The 13,565-nt window shown below is 29.1% G+C and overlaps 1 long non-coding RNA gene across 1 annotated transcript; it reads right to left on the bottom strand.

The window, feature by feature from the left end:
- Window positions 1-5,010: 5,010 nt before the first annotated feature.
- LOC109120647 (uncharacterized) lies at window positions 5,011-9,255 on the bottom strand. The gene is made up of 4 exons (XR_011221346.1): window positions 9,081-9,255; window positions 7,833-8,692; window positions 5,345-5,403; window positions 5,011-5,233 (listed from the first exon to the last, which is right to left on the bottom strand). It is a non-coding gene; the product is annotated as an uncharacterized lncRNA (long non-coding RNA).
- Between the last annotated feature and the right edge of the window lie 4,310 nt (window positions 9,256-13,565).

Genomic DNA, 13,565 nt, shown 5'->3' with positions numbered 1-13,565 from the left:
GTTGTGATTGGAATAGGATTCCATTCAGCCAATCAGATTAAAGTGACATGGCATTTGGGCTTTATGGAGCGGGCTTGTCATCTTTGACACATGTCATGATTCTATTGGTTTTCTTATTTGACTTGGCATGCCACATCATCTGCACACGTGGCGCCAAGATGGGCTCTAGAATGAGATGAGATTGGGTTTAACAAACTGGGTTCATCCAATGTAGCCCAAATCAATTAATTTAGACTTTAATTAAATCCATATTTATTGGACTTAAATATTTAACTCAATTATATCAATCCACAATATTTATTTGGATTAATATATTAATGAATTCAATATAATCCGAATCATTTTATAAATTTATATTTTATAAATTTTAAATGATTACAGTCTGTCTATGACAAAATAATATAAACAGAACTAACCGATAAAAATTCTAATATTTTGAGAGAAAAGGATAATTATCAACAAGTTCCATTAAAGTGACAAGACACGTATTTTGAACTATTTAAAAAATAAAATACTCAAAAAGTATTAATTTTAGAACTATTAGACAAAAATTTGGTGTCAACAATTATAAGAAAGGATCTTCTGTAACAATTAATATTAGTGATTCGCATGTTATTTATACTACTTTTAACAGGATTTCATTGTTCGATAATATAATAGTCTTCTCATGTTAGCATACTCTTCAACTATATCCATATACTATTCACAAATGTCAAGGGTGCATGTAAAATTTGCCAAAAATCGTGTATTCTTAGAGAATTTGACACGAATGCGAACGTGCGGGTCAAAAATAAAGAGTATGCGCAACTTAGATGTCCACTTCATAGATGGCTATACATTATATTAACATGATATGTTTTGACCTTTAAAAATTTGATTTACTTTTACTGAAGATAGTAGGTATCTATTGTAAACATGGAAACACATAATACAGTTTGAAATTTGTTATACTGAACAAAAAATGAAGGTAACTTCTTTACTATTCTTGTTCAATATGCTTAGTTATGACATCCAAAACTCACGTTTCCTGTTCCATGTTGTAATTAATTTTCTTTTCTTGTATTTACACTTGATTACAATTGGATGTGCGTACTATAGTGTGCATCGGTGCATTTTTATGTTCTCTGCCCATTGTTGTTAACTTAAGTGATTCATAGTAGACATTTAGTATCTTGACACTCAATTTATTTGCAAATTTTTAGAGGCATGACACAAACTTCAAGTTATGGAACTAATAATTTAGGTTGGGTTATAGAGCGGGATGATCATGATAAACGAGCTTCTTAGTGAAATGGTAATTGAGATTCAATATTGAGAACACTACTTTATGGAGAAATGTTATCATATTAAAGCATGGACAATCTAATGAATGTGTTTCGTCGTATTAGGATACTTCTTCTATAGTAAGTCATCATTGAAGGATGTAAAAGTTATCAAGAACAGGTTGTCACTGAAGATTTTAATTTGAAAGTTAATTTTCTAGAGATGTTTACAATTTTCTTCTGTGCAGTTGCTACAAAAGAATTAGACAAGTTCGACTTTTCTCATGGTGAGTTACTCTGAAGTTTTCTGTCTCATATTTTGATGAGTACTCACTACTTTTGTTAATATAATTATATCTAAATATGTTGGTAATGTCATCTATACCTTTGTTTTTTGTTTATTTTTTTTAAACTTAGACATGTTTGATATTATCTTTTGTGTAGTTGCTACAAAAGAATCTGACAAAATCTCTCTTTCTTCATGCTAAGTTATCCTTTTCTATACAAAATTGCTCTTTAACTTTCCAACTGAATTTCTACCAACTTGTAGCTTTGTGCTTTTCCTACATTACACCATTGTAGAATCTTAACTTTAACTTTGAATTTAATCTCCATGTTAATAATTTCAATATTATAATAATGTTTCATACCTTGATTTACACTCTTTCGACTTTATATATACAATCACCAGACATCATGAAAACTCAAGGAAAAGAAAATAGAGTAATACATAAATCATAAACCGACTCAATGTAATCAATACCAACTTTACACTTATGTTATATTCGAACGAAGATCAGATTTTTCATGCATTTATGCTCAAAGGGAAAACTGAGATTACTCTTTTCCATTATTTAATGATGCCAACGCATTCTATAGTGGATAAGCATTTTCCCTACAAGCCTAATATTGCATCTCACTATATTTTATATTCTATGCAGTGGAATTAAATAATTATAGGTCATACAATTAAATAATGATTACTATTTTATATTTGGAATTATTTTAACTATAGTGATGTAACATGTGTGTGGTTCCCTTTTTAGTAAATTTTTTTAACTATCTTTTCATAAACTTCGTATTTTTAGAAAAATAAATGTAGACAATAATAATAATTTGGTTTTAAAAATTAAAATTTTAATAATAACTTAGTAATTTAAAATTTAAACTTTTGATATATATATATATATATATATATATATATATATATATATGGATGGATGGATAGATAGATGGATAATAATAATTTTTTGGTTTTAAGTATTAAAATTTTAATAATAATTTAGTAATTTAAAATTTAAACTTTTAAAACGTGTGTGCGCGCGCGCGCGTGCGTGCGTGTGTGCGTGCTTGTGTGTGTGCGCGCGTGTGTGAGCGTGTGTGCGTGTGTGTGTGCGCGCGTGTGTGTGCGTGTGTGCGTGCGTGCATGCGCGCGCGTTTGTCTGTGTGTGTGTATATTCGTGTGTGTGTATATATATATATATACATATATGTATAGACACGAATTTCTCTGAGACCAAAATATTCCTCTTATGCTTTAGAAGAATTTTTACCTTTTTAAAATTTATGCACAAAGCAGTTACAACAGTTACATAGTCAGTTACATTTGACATGTGTCCAATACTTGTCATGACAGAATTTAAACTAAGTCTTACAACTATAATTTTAACAGATAAATTATATTTCAAATTCAAATACCTTTTATGCTTTAGCATAAATTACAATATTCTAACACTTAGAATATTTCAGCCTATTTCCGGCACTTAGAATATTTCAACCTACTTCCAACACTCAAAACATTTCAACTAACTTTGAACACTTAGAATATTTCAACCTGCTTCTAACACTCAAAATATTTCAGCTAACTTTCAATACTTAGAATATTTCAACATGCTTCCAACACAGTTTTATTTCAACAACTCTATCAACTCATGTTAACACTTGTGAATGCCTTTGCCTTGTCATCGTCAAGTCTCACATTGTTGCCTTGTCAAGCTAACACATTGCCTTATCTTGCGATGACTCTGCCCACACGTAAGCCTTGTACGTCCAAGCTTCCTTGCCAACACCCAAGCATCTTGAACCCTTTGTTGCCCACTAACTCTCAGTTGTACAACTACATTGTTTTGACCACGTATATACCAAGACAAATGCCCAAATCCTTATCATGCTTGCACGTCATTTGCTTAGTTAGACTACAGATCTAACAGACCACCCACACCACCTGAACTCGATGTCCTCATTGATATTATTTTGAGATACTCATCGATTTGGTCATTAAACTAGCATAAGTCCTTGGCTTTCTCCCAGACTGCATCAGTTGTGTTCTTACTTTTTCAATGTATCAAGAACTCAATTTTCGTGTAATCTTATTTGTGCCCAAAATCCAGTGATCAAGGATCTTCTCTATCTCAGCATCAAATTCTGTAGGTATAGATGAAGGATCCCTCTTTGACCTGTTCCTATTTGGATCATCTACACCTGCAATTTAAGGTTTCAATAAACTCGTATGAAAAATACGATGAATTTTTAACCTTTCTATAAGAAACTTCACCCACTATTTTAACCACTTCAAACGGACCATTGTATTTAGGAATCAAACTCTGATGTCTAATTTTACTTACAATCTATTGTCAGATTAAGTTTCAACAACACTTTGTCACCCACAGTGAACTCTAATGAGTCACGATGTTGATCAACATATTTCTTCATGCACCGCTGAGCCTTACACAGACTGCCTTGTGCTTCAAAAAACATTTCAAGTTTGTTCCCTATACACTGTGCGCTGCTGGACACTTCCCATGATTTTTGGTCTTAACAACATCTAATTTGAAAGGGCTCATCGTTGTTGCAGACGACTTATGCATATTATAGCAAAATTGCACAATGTCAAGCAAAACAACCCAATTTTGTTAACTTGATGTCACATAGTGCCTCAAGTATTCTTCTATTAAATGATTAATCCTCTTCGTTTGTCCATCTGTTAGTGGGTGGTTTTCAGTAGAGAATTTCAACTTGGTTTCCATTATATTGAACAAAGTTGTCCAAAACCTTCCTGTTAACCTTGCATCCCTATAACTCATAATATCAGCTGGAACACCAAAGTACTTAACCACATACTTATAGAACAATTCAACAACAATTTCAGATGAACAAAAGATATGTTGCAACTTCCTTTATACGTTTAGTCTTGTCCACTTGACAGATTTGACAAGTCTTCACATACGCCTCTATATCATATTCCATCTTTGGCCAGAAAACGGAATAACAAAGCTAACATTCTTTCAACACCCGGATGACCAACCCAAGTAGTATGATGTGCTTCCTTCGTTAAGTCTTTTGTGCAGTCCACCGTCATTTGGTACCACGATCCTCTCCCCTTTAAAATGAAGTAGACCGTCCTCGATCATGTACCACTGATAGTCTCACCTTGCACTTGACTCATTCGTTTGAAATATAATGAATCGTTCAAAGCACATAACCCGATCCTATCAAGAAATTCAATCTTAAGTTTTGAAATAGAATACACAGCAACAAATACCTCCGTTTGACTCAAAACATGAACGACTTGGTTGTGTTTTCCCGACTTATGCTCCCACAGAAAGTCATATTCAACCAGAAATTCCTGTCATCTTGTTTGTTTTGGACTCAACTATTTCTGCGTCTCAATGAATGTATTAGCAACATTGTCAATCTGCACCACAAAGCGATTTCCAAGCAAATATACTCCCTTAACCTACAAGCAATGAACAAGAACAACCATTTCTTTTTCATGAGTTGAATATATATATATACACACACACTAGGCATCAGTTGCCCGTGCAAGCACGGGCCCAATGTTTCTAAATTGTGTGAGTCGAATGTAAGAAAAGTGCATACATAGAGTCATTCTACAATATTTACATAATGCTGCAGTGTATTTACATAATGTTGCATTTCAATAGTGTTACTCAGCGCTAGATAGAAAGTCTCTGTGAAATAAAAGGAAAAATGAATTTAGTATGTCGTTATGCGGAGGAGTAAATGAGAAGTATAGTACTGAATTATTTAAGAATTCGTGATTGATTGCAAGATCTAAGTACCTGTTGATTTCCAAGAAGTAGGCAACAAAGTCCACGCTATCAACAACAAAATTGTATGCCTTCAACAATTGTAGTAGTTGAGTTAGACAAAAAAGTGTTGCCAACCATATTGCAAAATATTGGTATATACTACACAGATAACAAAAGGAGAAAACATTGGTTGTAGAACAAATAAAGTATTGACAAAATATATGATTGTTTAGCTATTGCAGATTTTTTTGTCGTAGTGATGAAATATATAATAATTTATTTTAGGATAATTTATTTCAAAATTTAATTATTTTAGATAAATTGTTCTCAACAAAACAATTCTAACTAAATCTCCATTATGTTGGGCTCATGTTGGGCCCGTGCTTGCACGGGCTAATCTCTACTTAGTATATATATATATATATATATATATATATATATATATATATATATATATATATATATATATATATCATTCAAGAGTGAGCCAAAGTTTGAATGTAATTCCTTTTTATAGTCACGAAGAGATGAACAAATAAGGAAAAGAATTAAAGGGAATCAATTAATAATAAATAAATAAGGTTTTCCTTATTGAAAAGGAATCGAACAATAAAGAAAAGGGTAATTTATTATTATTATTATTATTTTACCAAAATAGAATAGCACCAAATTAAAACACAACGATCAGATGACATATTAGTTTAAAGAGGGCCAAAATTATGCATCAATGACAATATTTACTTAATCATGGGTTACTATAAATATGACAAGTACGAATCAGTCAAGACAAAAAATTAAGGGAAGGAGGGATCAATTTACAGCACTATTAACACAGTGGTTTAGCAATAAAATTAGACTCGCTTTTTTTATTTAATAATTTAAGACTTACGATAAAGATACCAACAAATCAAATCAATGTAAGCATAATTAAAGCAAGAATAACAGTAAGACTAAATCACAGCTTAAATACTCAATTCAACCAGTTAAAGGATTATTAAGTTTGATATATTTACCCTTTCTTCTAGAGCAACAAATATGGTGAAGTCTGTCCATAGAATCATGCATATGTATCAATAATCAACGGAAATCCGCATGATTAATTTGGAAAATAGAACACAACAGATTTCTATTAATTAATAATAAAGCTAAAATAATTTTACAAGTGTATCAAACCAAACAAATTTATAAAAAAAAATAACCCGCTATATAACCAAACAAATGGAACTCATATGTATGGGATAGCTAAGCTTTACAAAACTCGAAACATAAGACTAAGTTAGTTCACCTTAAAAAAAACATGACATCACAATTTTACAAAACCATAAAGAAATCTAATGTATGGTAAAAACCAGAATAAAAAGCAAACATCAATGGACATACCCATAGCTCAAATTCTGGTATAACCCTAAACTTAACACTGCAAGTGAAAATAAGTGTAACAATTCAGCAATGCAGAAGAACTAAAAGAGACCCAACAAAGTGAATGTTAACAGACAAAGCATAGTAGAAAACTAACGATTGAGAACAAAGAAGTCAATAAGCACAAGAAACGTCGAGTGTAGTCGAGTGAACTGCACGTGTCTTGAATAAAGTGAATCATCAGACTAACTGTCTAGAAATGGTAACATTTTGTCGTGTTTATCTGTACTTAGAGAAATAAAGACTGTTGAAAAATTAAAATTGAACTAATTGCAGCTATTCTCACGAACATACGCAACATGAATAACGGATAATGTATTTAAGCAAACGACAAGTAAGTTCCTAACGTGAAGTCATTTAAATCTTTGGCAGCTTACAATCTAGTATTTGATTTAGCTTCTGTTGGCAGACATAATTTCATCAAGTGCAAGAAAAATATCTCAATGATATTCCACCATTTGGTACCTCAAAGACCATGTCCTAAATTTTTTTAAAAAAAACTTAGCTACACCTTTGAAATAATAGTTGTAATTCATAGCACCAGCTGCTGGAGAGCTACTATTTGTTCACCAAACCTCTCATCCTATCAAGAACTCAAACGATATGGATTGCATCACATTGCAGTGGTGAGGGAGAAGATACACCGATTTAAATTTTTTGATAGATTCCCCTGATTAACATATAAATATTTGTAAATAAATAAATTTATGACTCGGAGCAGCCAGACAAATGTGTCCAATTTCCTCCTATAATCCAGACACTTCAAGTAGGAAAACTGAAAGGAACTACTCCTACTTTAGCGTCTTTAGAGTTTCTTCGATCAGTTTACTCTTCGCTTATATACCTAAGTTAAGCAAAATATTAAATCCTTAACTCAATGAAAATGTATAACACACCAGAACAATGTACAATTCTAGCGAAAAATCTAATGTTCCTCATTATGTACATCATCGCTAGCCTATATTTTGAAAGTATCCAAGAAAAAATTTCTTATCCACAAGCTACAAATGACATAAGATAAGAAGTTCATGAAAAATATAACTATATTTAGTCAGCACTAAAAATAACAAAATTGCAGCAAAAAGGAAGTAGGAGAAACCTTGGAGAAAATGGGCACATGGACCTTTAGTCGTTTTGGTGTACGAGATGTAAGGCTGGTGCTATGCTCTAGGCAAATTGGGTTTCTTTTGTGTTGCATCATATCTCCTTCTATTGCTTCAGTTAGATGGGAAGTATCAACAATCCAATCCTATATAAAAGAAAAATAAATGGATATTAGGATATTAATGCATAGACAAATATTTTGGAAATTACCCTGTTATCTCAAAATATTGACATAAAGTGTTTTTAGATAAGAGGAGAAGAAAACGATTTAGAAAACTACAATTACAAAGAAAAGAGAAAAGAATGCAAATAAGCTACTTTAAAAAGCATTACCAATCACCAATATAGCAGCAAGAGATAGCAATAGAACACTACACACACAAGTCCCAAAGTAAAGGAAGATTTTCATATCATTTTTTTTCCCCACAAGTGAGAACAATAAAGTTTTGAGCTTTAATCCCATCAAACACCAAATTGCCAAGAACCAATTTTTTTTTCCAATTATCACAAAGTAAATAGCAAGTAGAAGTAAAAAAATTATAATCCAACATAAGCATTTAGCCATCAAGATGTTTTGAGCTTTCCTCCCAGGCTTGTGTGGGGTTACAAGATCTTTTACGTGGGAGAATTGTTCATGTGTATGTACAGAAGCTTGGGTTTCAATAGAATTTAGTTTGATGCCATCTTTCTGTTCAGTATTCGCATAAATACAACATTACTATTTACTCAAACATTAGCGATAATTTAAATGCTAAAGGTTAGAAGACTTATCTTAGACCTACTGATAGACCAGTAGATCAATTCGAGTATAAGTAAATGGAAATCCTTAAATTCCAAGCTAAATCCACAAGAGCCCTGAAAATTGATTCTGATGAGAAACTCATACATGAACAGAGGAAATTCAAAAGAATTCCGATAAAGAAACCCACAAAATTAATTTCGACGGGAAAAAGATCAAATTAATTACTACATGTGATAAGATACAACAAAAATTTGAATCTGAATAATTTTTTGACAATCCAAAGTAGAACATGAAAAGCATAATCACTCAACCAAAATTGAAAACACAACTATTGAAATTATTGGTACTTCCAAATACAAGGATAATTCAACATCAATAACAAACCCAAATGAAAAAAATAAACAAACATTCACACACACCCAGATTAAATTGGAACTTCAACTTTAACGAAAAGGAAAATGGCACAAAAAAAAAACTCAATTGAAATATGAAAGAACTTACATGGAGAATGTTGAAGAGAAAGAACTGAATTTGTGCACAGAAGGTGGAGCATGAATGAAGATTACAAACAACATAATGTATACATTGATAACATAGAAGAAAGACACGTAGGGAACTGAAAAGACAAATTGATAGCATGGGAAGAAGACACGTAGTCACAATAGAGAATGACAAAGACAAAAATATCCTGAGAGCAATGAAACAGGCATGTTGAAACAAACCTTTTCTAATATATATATATATATATATATATTAAAGTTCCCACGTATTAACCATTTGTAAAATTTATTATATATAAAAAAATTAATCGATATTTTAAAATTTGAGGTGGAAAAAAAGCTTTAAGATCTAAACAAATAAAGTTAAATAAATAAATAAATTACTATTGAAATATTTACTTTGATAAAAATAATTAAATTCAAAATCTACGTGTAATATAAGATAAAGCCAAGCATTTAGGGATAAGTGATAACAGTTATCTTAAAAATAGTAAAGGTGTAACTTATTTTTTAATTTCTATTTATTTAGAAATATTTTTATTGAGCACGTGGAAGGAAGTTCAAAGGGTAATAGAGACACGGTGAACTGATGTGATTAGAGAGAGGAGGCAAACGAAAGATTCTCATTAGCATTTATGACAAAGTAACTTTGAAATTATTTTCTCACAAAAAGCTGAAAATCTTTGAAACGGTGAATTATGTTGATCTCTTTTAATTACAGGTGCACAAAAATATCAATTTTAAAGTTAGGTTACTTCAACACTTTATAGTAAAGAAAAAAATATATATATTTTACAAAACACTTTTTTGATGTTTTATTTTTTCTCTTGGAGCATTTGAAACAAAGTTACCAAATTATAAACTTTAGATTTTTTTTTTGTATTTATTAGCTCGTATGATTTTACCTCCATTACTAACAATCTCAATGATATATTATAGTTATTTATATGACAAGATTTTGATTGATAAAATAGAAAGTTTGTTCATCAAAATTACTATTTTTTTTTCAATTGTCAAAAATTAGTTGCTCCTTTTATAGAAAAAATACTTATACATTAACTTTGTACCAGATGATCGCAAATTTTAACTGGTGGGCAAGTTGCAGATTGAAATTGGTGATAAAGACTGTAAAGGTTAGAGTTCTTTTTTCATATTTAAGAAATACCTTAATCTCAAATAGCAAAATTTAATTCAACATTTTTTTTACTTATTTTACATATTTTTGAGGATAAATGTTATCACTAATTTAAAATGACAATTCAGTAGAATAAAAACTGACGGGAAATTTGAAAATATTGTATCCATTTTTTAAAATATAAATCTTATTATCAGATCGTGTATATAAAAGAACGAGAGGAATAAAAAATAATATGAAAACTTACATACTATATTATCCTTGATATCACAAGCCATCTCATTCATTACGATGAATAAATACTTAATAAAAAGGAATAAAATTAATATAAAATGATAAGTTATCTCTTATATTTTAATTATAAGTGAAATAAGTATTATTTTTTTTATGAATACTCGATTCCCTAATTATCATCAAAATCAATAATTTTTGTACAATCTGTTTTCTAGTTATATATAAATTATACGTGCAACAGTGACAGATACCTTTTAACATCAGAACAAATTTAATTAAATAAAAGTTATACGAATTTCAGTAAAAATGACTAGATTTTATAATCTCAAAAAAAATATTACGTTATTTTATTCACGAAAAAAATTCTTTTTCTTATTTACGTTTCATTTTTGAATCTTAATAAATTCAAAATTCTAAATTAAATATATATTTGCTTTTAAATTTGGGTTTAACGATAAAAACATATCTTGAAATATTTTTAAATAGTTAATTGACAAATTAAGGTTTAAAATTTAAATTTAATACTAAAAAGTTTTGAGATGGTTACAATGTTTCCACTTAGTCTTGATTGTAGAAGTTTTAAAATTTCAATTTTATTACAAGATAAACACAATATTTATAGATAAAGATTTAAAATTTTTAATTTAATACTTATAATTTTAAAGATGGTCAAACTTTTTCTCTTTGTCGCAATTGTAGAAGTTTTAAACTACAAAAAACATATATTTTTTTTAAAAAAGAGTTAATTTAATCAAATACAAGTAAAAATAAAAATAATTTTAGGACTAACATATTTTAGAAACCAGGCAAGTTATAAGGCAAAAATTATTATGGACGAAGAGTCATTCAAAATAACAAAATTCTATGAAGAGTAATAAACCAAACATTGTCTGAGGATCTTATTGCACCAAAGTGTGCATGTGCCATGTCTAGTATTACGAGAATTATATTAGACAATATTAATAATATTAATTTAATGTGATAAATAAGTTAATGATTGGCATTATTACTTTTAAAATATACATTGTTAAACAGACAATAAATTTTAATTATTTTAAATTTAAAATATTATTATATTTTAAAATAGTCGCGCAACACACGCGTACGTGTACTAGTATACATAACTATGTAGGTGTGCTACGCATGATAATAAAACTGAGGATAAGACTTAATTTTCCAAGGAAAATATGTGTCCAAAAGTAGATGACACAGACAAATATATTTAAAAAATATGACAAAGGACAAATATTATCCATTTGAGAGAGTATAGAGACAAATATGATTATTTTTTGTATTTTTTTTATGACACACTAATTTAAATATAATTTAAATAAATATCATAGTATAAAATCTTAATTGCCTTTTATTCATATTATTTTTATAATTACATAAATTTTACACTTTTTAACATTTCAGATACATAATTAAGGATACAGATACATTATTATTGATACATTATGTATCAATATGTTGCAATCAGTAAGGAAAAAAAACTATTAAATCAATTTAAAATCTCATAGTATCCATTTATTTAACTAATTAAGGAGGAAAAAGCTGAAAATTAAATTAAGATCCCATAAATTACGTTATTCCATTCAAAATTATTATCAAGAATTCAAAATCTTATAATGTAACAAACAAAAAAACTAAAAAAAAAAATAAATTTCTTCTTCTTGTTCATCGTTCTCTCTGTTTCGTAAAAAAAGTTGTCGAAATTTTGAAAAGTGGAATGAGTTATGAAGGATTGTGTGAAATTATTGTTGGACAAATGATTTATTTTGTAAATCTTCGAATTCATCGAATATCTTTTCGATTTTGATTCAAGATTATCGAAAATTTTGAGATTCTAAATTCTTCTCCAGTTCATTGAAGATCCTATCCTTTTGATTCAAAATTGTTGAAAATTTTGAATTTCAAAATTATTCTACTAGTTATTGAAGATTCTTTCAATTTTAATTAAAAATTATCAAAATTTTCGAGAAGATACATCATGAAGATCCTTTCAATTTAAATTGATAAGTGTTGAATTTCTACTAGGTACACTAAATAAGAAAGTGTTGCCCATAAAAGTTTAGGTTTGAGATCAATACATTATTATTTAGTAATTGTTATGAAACATATACATTTAGTATAAATTTGAATTCACGTATCATAACTAAAAAATTAGTACATGATATGTTATTATTTATGTATGTTCTTTTGTTTGATTTCATGAAGATCCATTCGATTTGAATTGATAAATATTATATTTTTACTAGATATATTAAATAAGTAAGTGTTGCCCATAAGATTTTAAGTTTGAGATCGATACACTATTGTTTGGTAATTGTTATGTATCAGATACATCTAGTATAAATTTGAATTTACGTATCATAACTAAAAAAATAGTGTATGATACATTATTATTTATGTCTGTTATTTTATTTGACAAACACTACACTTTAAATTATTGAAAAAATACATTATAGTAATTGTTTGAGATCGATAAGTTATTGTTTGGTAATTGTTATATATCAGATAAGTATAAATTAAATTTACGTATCATAACTAAAATAAGCGTTGATATATTAATCGTTAAGTAAGATACATTAGATTTTATACATGATACACTAATCTGATGCGCGAGATACATTAATCTGATGCGTTGATACATTAATTTAATGTGCGAAAATAAGAAATTTGTAAAACTATAGATTTAAAGCTCGAGTCTGTGTCCTTCCTCGATGTCTCCGTTCACAAATGTATCACGAATATAATTTGGTATTGTGTACGGATACATATTCTTTTAACTTTGAATAACCGTAGAAGATACATAACAACACATACATGATAAAATGATACATTTGGTAGAGACTACTTCTTTTCATTTCATAATGTAATTTCACCATCAAAAGAGGATTTCCTGGAAACGATGTTTTTGCAAGAAGCAATATGGATACATCATCTCTTTTATCTTTCCCATATGCATATTGTGAAGGTGAAAAGAAGGAGGATCCGGTAATTCTTTGGAAAAAAATTGCGAAGCAAAAACTTGTTCTTTTTTTTTTGAAAAAATTGTGGAGCGATATTACTGAAAATAGAGCGAATAAATCTGAAAGTTAAAAAATTAAGGAAGTA

This window comes from Solanum lycopersicum, chromosome 1, assembly GCF_036512215.1.
Source record: "Solanum lycopersicum chromosome 1, SLM_r2.1".
NCBI classification, from domain to species: domain Eukaryota; kingdom Viridiplantae; phylum Streptophyta; class Magnoliopsida; order Solanales; family Solanaceae; genus Solanum; species Solanum lycopersicum.
This window is presented reverse-complemented; position numbering and strand designations above follow the sequence as displayed.